The sequence below is a fragment of the Triticum dicoccoides genome, chromosome 4B, assembly GCF_002162155.2.
Source record: "Triticum dicoccoides isolate Atlit2015 ecotype Zavitan chromosome 4B, WEW_v2.0, whole genome shotgun sequence".
Taxonomy (NCBI): domain Eukaryota; kingdom Viridiplantae; phylum Streptophyta; class Magnoliopsida; order Poales; family Poaceae; genus Triticum; species Triticum dicoccoides.
This window is the reverse complement of record NC_041387.1, coordinates 460,046,103-460,052,530: the sequence shown is the minus strand read 5'-3', so window position 1 is coordinate 460,052,530 and position 6,428 is coordinate 460,046,103. Positions and strand designations below refer to the sequence as shown.

Here is a 6,428-nt window from a genome sequence, read left to right as displayed (position 1 = left end):
TCAATTGGTATTAGAGCCTCGTCTATTTATTAAGGACTTTGTCGTCCGAAGAGTATGGTTGACACCGTAGATAGTGGGGAGGAGTACTCTAGTGTGAATCCGTTCTCGTCTATGGCCGATGGGGAAACCGCGGCCTCTCGTGAGGAATTCAATATGGCGTTGGACACACTGAAAACCTCCATGACGATAGAGGTTGAAAGCATGTTTAACAAATTCTTAGAAGGGCTCAAATTATCCACCGCACCTGTGACGCCCCCGATTCAATCGTACACTAATCATACACGCAAATGTGTATGATCAAGATCAGGGATTCACGGGAAGATATCACAACACAACTCTAGACACAAATAAAATAATACAAGCTTTATATTACAAGCCAAGGGCCTCGAGGGCTCGAATACAAGCTCGATACACAAGAGTCAGCGGAAGCAACACTATCTAAGTCCAGACATAAGTTAGACAAGGATGCCTTAAGAAGGCAAACACAAAAGCAACAACGATCAAAGAGGCAAGGCCTCCTGCCTGGGACCTCCTAACTACTCCTGGTCGTCGGCAGTCTTCAAGTAGCAGTATCCGTTAGCGGTGGCATCTAGCTCCAGGGATCCACCATCTGGTTGCAACAACCAGAAATAAGAAAGAAGGGGGGAAGGGGAAGCAAAGCAACCGTGAGTACTCATCCAAAGTACTCGCAAGCATCAGATCTAAACTAAGTATGCATGGTATCAAATGAAAGGGTTGTATCTGTGGACTGAATTGCAGAATGCCAGATTAGAGGGGAAGGCCTAGCCTATTGAAGACTAGCATCTTCAAGCAGCTCCAAGCATCTTGCAGCATGTAGAAGAGTAAAGAATAGCAGTTTATAATTAACAAGCATGTTGTAACATTAAGGCCCAGAGATCCTTCCTCGACTCCCTGCGAGAAAGCAATCCCGGAGCCACATATCTGAAGTATCCATTTGTAGTTGTATAAGATCAGGATATAAGTCTGAACGTCTGTTACCGTGGACAGGGCTATTAATAGATAATCTTTCCTGCAGGGGTGCACCACATTTTCCAACACGCTTGATTACTCTGGCCGGACACACTTTTTTGGGTCAATGCACGGCCTCGGAAGATCAACACGTTGCAGCCCTACCTAGGCTCAGCAGAGAGGTCTCCGCCGATCTACATCCTAAGCACTCTGGGGTCTGGGCCCATCGCCCGTTGCACTCCAGATCGTTGCGCGCAGGGCGGGTCTAGGCTCCACCACTACAGGATGGTGCCGGCCCAGCCGTGCCGCACTGCTGAACTGGACGTCTGACAAAGCTTCGGCTGATACCACGACGCCGAGGCCCATAACTATTCTCGCGTGGTGGTTGGTGCGTAAAGGCCAGAGGCCAACTCAGAACAAATACCCAAACCATAGTGTATTATTAGCTTGCGGAGATGAGCAGAGACTCACCATCGAAAGTGACCCCGTTTTGCCCCGTCTCGTGGACTTACGACAAGGGCCTAGAATGCCCGGCCGTGCCACGTAATTATCTTGCGGGTGCTCTCCGGGCCCGTCTGACTTTCACCAAGGTCTCAAGTAAAGTCAAGGTAACCGTGTGTCCAAACATCAAGGGGAAAACCCGAGGAATCACCCTCGGTGTATTCCACTCAATGTAATCATCAAGGTGAACGTAAGAGGAACCACCCTAGAGGTTCACATTTGAGGTGTTGAACGACAGAGCCGTATTGGGAATGGTGAAAGAGAAAATCACCCTCGATGACCATGACCGAATAGCTACACTACGGAATTATCATCAGAAGTGTGTTATGAGGGATCACCCTCGGCACTCGATAGTAGCTCTGCAGAGTCGAGCAACAAAAGGGGGCTTGATGTGATCTGAGGTGTCGGGCTCTGGTCGTCGATCGCGTTGATCGAGTCGTCGATGATGAAGCAGGGGCAACAAGGACAAGGTGGGCGGTCACTGATGGATCACTAACCAACCTATACTAAGCAGTTTAGGATAAGCAAGTAAGGTACAATAGCAGGTACAAAAACAGGCTATGCATCAGAATAGGAGCAAACAATAATAGTAGCAAAATCTAATGCAAGCATGAGAGAATAGAATGGGCGATATCGGGATGATCAAAGGGGGGGCTTACCTGGTTGCTCAGACAAGAAGGAGGGTCGTCATCGAAGTAGTCGATCACAGCGACATCAGCATCGGTCTCGGGGTCTACCAGAGAGAAGAGGGTGAAGAAACAATAAATACTCCCTCCGTCCCAAAATTCTTGTCTTAGATTTGTCTAGATACAGATGTACCTAAATACTAAAACGTGACTTGATACCTCCGTATTTGAACAAATCTAAGACAAGAATTTTGGGACGGAGGGAATACATTGCAAACAAGTGCATAACAGGACAACAAGCAGAGCTAGACGTGTTCTAACGCGGCGCTAGGCGATACAGCCGAAGGGGGAAAGCAACCGGGAAAGTTTTTCCGGTGTTTGGCATTTTCGGACAGATGAAACGGAGGGGAATGGTTGCATGTTCGCTATGCTAGGGACGTGTGGCGGACGAACGGACCGCGTGTTCGAATTTGTCTCGTCGCTCTGAGCAACTTTCATGTAGAAAACATTTGCATCCGAGTTGCGGATTATTTTCTATGATTTTCTGAAATTTAAACAATATTCTAAAATTATTATTAATTCAAAATAAAAGGTGAAATTGCTATGTGCACCCAGCAGAGTGCACACAGCAGGGCCACCGGAGGCTGACAGTGGGTCCCAGTTGACTCAGTCATCAGTCAACTGTTTGACTGTTGACTAGTCAAAACTGCAGATGGGGCCCACGTGTCATTCACACATTATTCTAGCTACTGATTTAATAAATTAACTAATCTAGTTCATTAGTTTAGTTAAACCTAATTAATTACTTATTATTATTATTATTATTTAAATCCTTTTTTTACTTCTACAGGGGGCCTGTGGGGTTTGCGGGCGCTGGGCGAAACGGGGCTGAGCCGGGCGCCAATCGAGCGAAGGCCCCGGGCGCAACCAGCCAGACCCGCGGCCAGGCCGGTCGCAGGCGCGGCTGAGTAGCAGCGGTGGGCGGCTGGGCCATAGGCAGGCAGCGGTGGCTGGTGGCGGTGTCGCCCCGGCGATGCGAGGGACGGGCGCGGTCACGGCGGGCCGGCACAGAGGTGGCCACGACGGGCGGAGGCGGGCGTACAGGGGCTGCATGGGCGCGGCAATAAGTACAACAGCAGCACTAGGCGAGCATGGGTGTGTGCAGCAGTGGCGGAATTAGGTGGAGCAAGCAACAACTGCCTCAAGCATGGTAAGCAACGGCGGCAGCAGCAAGTAGTGCAAGAGCAGCAGCAGTAACGCAACTAGCAGCGACATAGAGCGGTGGCAGTGCCTAGGAGCAGCAATAGTTCGTGTGCGCACATGGAGCTACGGCCACGGTCGAGGGATGGCGACATACGGCATGGATCGAAGAGGGGAAGGGTGGAATCGGGAGAGGGGCTCACTGCGAGCTCGTGGATGAGGTAGGGAGGTCGGGGGAGCTCCGGAGGCAGCAAATCCGACGACGAACGGCGGCAGGTCCAAGTTGAAGGCGAGGTCGATGGCGGAGTTCGGGGCTGGTCCAGCTTGATCTCGTGCACGAGGAGGAGGAAGCAGACGACAGCGAATCCGCGGGACCTCTCAGCTCGGCGTGGGGGCGATGGTAGCCGCGAGGTCGACGGCAACAGCGGCGACGGAGGCGTTCGAGAGTGGGCGGATCTGGCATGGAAGGGCGAGGGGCGCGTGAGGGAGGGAGAGGGGATTAGGGTTCCACAGGGGAGAAAGGGGGGGACTGGGGTTGGTCTTATCCCCACGGCAAGGCCGGCGAGGTGGTCGGGGTCGACCTCGCCCTGTAGCGACACGGAGCAGAGGAACAGGAAGGGTAGGGGCGACCGCAGAGGGGTTAGGTAGGCTGGGTCTTCCCTTGTGCTAGATGGGCCATAGTGCCAGTAGATTAGGTCTTCTTCTTCTCTTTTCTCTTTTTAAATTATGTTTCTATTCCCTTTCACTGTTTTGCATTTAGTTGGGACACCAAATGTTTTTTGCTTTGAACGAAATTTGGCACATAATTTTAACACAACATCCTGAGATAACACAAAAAGTTTGGGGTTAAAAGGAGTTGCCTAACAATTTTTTAGAAATTGAAAAGGCAAATTTAATTGCTGCTGGACAGCTAAATTAAATCCCCGGGGCATTTTAGGAATTCAAATGAGGTTGGTTTCAACATGATAATGATCAGGAGAATTTATAGAATATTGTGAACATTTTAGCTTTACTGTTTGAAGAGATAAATTATTTGACTTTATTCTAAATTTGAAATTGAACTGATTTTGAATCTAGGCGAGTTTAACAACAGTAATCGTGGTGACGTGGCATCATTAGCAAGGGATTACTGTAGCTTAATTATTCAGGTATCACAATTCTCCTCCACTACAAGAAATCTCATCCCGAGATTTAAGGGGTGGAGTAAGGGGGAAAGACTCGAGAAGGACGGAGCTCAACACAAGATAGGTACCTGGGGCTATCTCAGGGAACGTGGCATAGAGGCATCTCTCATGTTGAAATTCAAGAAAGTCATGGAGAGCAAGGTAAGGAGGTGCAATAAGAAGCTTCAACCGGGTAGGCAATCATTTGTTGACTGAAACAGAGAGTGAAAGGGGTTCGGAGCAATGGGAATAAGTATTGAGTCTGATACCAGAACAGATCACAAGAAGGTGGATCATGAATTACATACGAAGCCAAGCGTGAGGAACAATTTTGGAAGACAGGGATGTACAGGAGAGTCAAGTTTCGATCATGTGGAACTGTGGGTTATGGGCCCACCATCTGGGTTAAAAGCAGAAAGGGTGCTAACATTTGCAGGGTCATGATAGCAAGGCAGGTCAGAGGACAACCTGTCAGTTAGGTTAACAACAACGTTGGTACCAAGGGCGAGGGACGAAGAGAACCATTTTCCTGCCCGTTAAGACGAGGCGGACCAATAAGCAAGGTTCTCGTCCATCGGCGGCTACCAGAATGTCACCAACAATAGTAACAAGGTCTTATTGACAGAGTTTGTACACCGAGGTGTTTACATAAGCAAGGAATTATCACAACTCAGATAAGATAGGTTACAAGAAAGGTTAAACAAAACAATGGAAAGGAAAGCGTAGACTCGAATTAGTTGTCGGTATTCTCGAGTGTCTAACAACTCAGAACCCGTGGAAAAATTGGAACCGGTGAGAAATAATAGTTGATGAAGAACTCATAAGAAGTTATGTAGTTCCGTGATATTCTCGAGATACCATAGGGTAATACTCGGAGGTAGATCAAAGTAAAGGTTGGACAGGTGAAATGATCTGAAGAAGACAAGTACTTTAACTTGTCCGAGAAATGGGATCAAAGAAGAACAATATGGTCGAAACCCCAGTTGCAAAGGACCAATTATAGATAACACATGAACTTATCATAAGGGGATTATTATTATAACGAGCTTCCATGATAAGTTCCACATCGGGTCCATGGGCATGAACACAAAGGTTCAAGGTCGACTCCCACTTCTCTAATGCATAACTTTCCATTTACTTCTCATTTTCGACGAAGTTGTAGAATTGAAAATTTATCCAAAGAAATGCCAGTAGATATAACTCGCATAATCTTCGGGTTCACACGAATTAGGGAAGGCGTAGGTTCAACCCATAAGGACATCTTAGGAACATATACCACAACTTTAGAAATAAGTAACTCAAGATCGGAAGCAGAGCATGGTTGACAAAAGCACGGGATACAATTTACCAAAGGCATTATGTATCCAAGGAAAAGCTCATAAGGTTTCTGAATAAGAAGGACACTATCGGATAGAACCCAACAAAGGACCTGGTGGTCCACGAGGGATCTGATGTGAGCAACGGTACTCAACCAGAAGAAGAAAGGATGCAAAGAGATCGGGTTATAGAAACAACTGACTAATTCAAAGCTCAACGCAACAAAATTATGATTTCCAATTCAAGGGATCAGAAGCAGAGGCTTTGATCAAAGATAAGTAAGTTGGATAGACATAGATCAACAATCAATCAAGGTTTGATTTGTCGAACACCAGCTCATGTCCAGAGTGACATCTGAGCCAAAGGAAAGAGTTCTAATTGTGATTGATGATTGTGAGCATTCACAAACATTTTGAATCAAACGCTCAAAATGATGATGACAAATGATACCACTGATTAATGCCAAACATATGGAAGTAACCATAATGCAAGTAGATAAGGAGGAACAAGAGCAATAGGCTACTGAGGATTTTCGAAAGATCGAATAATATTCCAAAGAATTTTGTGAAACACATGATCAACTGTGGTCAAACGGATACTCGGCAAGCGTGAGTAATTATCCGTAGGGGTATTCTTGTGGTAAAGGACTGCA

General features: G+C 47.2%; 1 long non-coding RNA gene across 1 annotated transcript; it reads right to left on the bottom strand.

Moving 5' to 3' along the window:
• Positions 1 to 436: 436 nt before the first annotated feature.
• On the bottom strand, positions 437 to 3,888 carry LOC119293746. Its single transcript, XR_005143199.1, has 3 exons — positions 3,500 to 3,888; positions 2,130 to 2,203; positions 437 to 610 (listed from the first exon to the last, which is right to left on the bottom strand). It is a non-coding gene; the product is annotated as an uncharacterized LOC119293746 (long non-coding RNA).
• Positions 3,889 to 6,428: the final 2,540 nt, after the last annotated feature.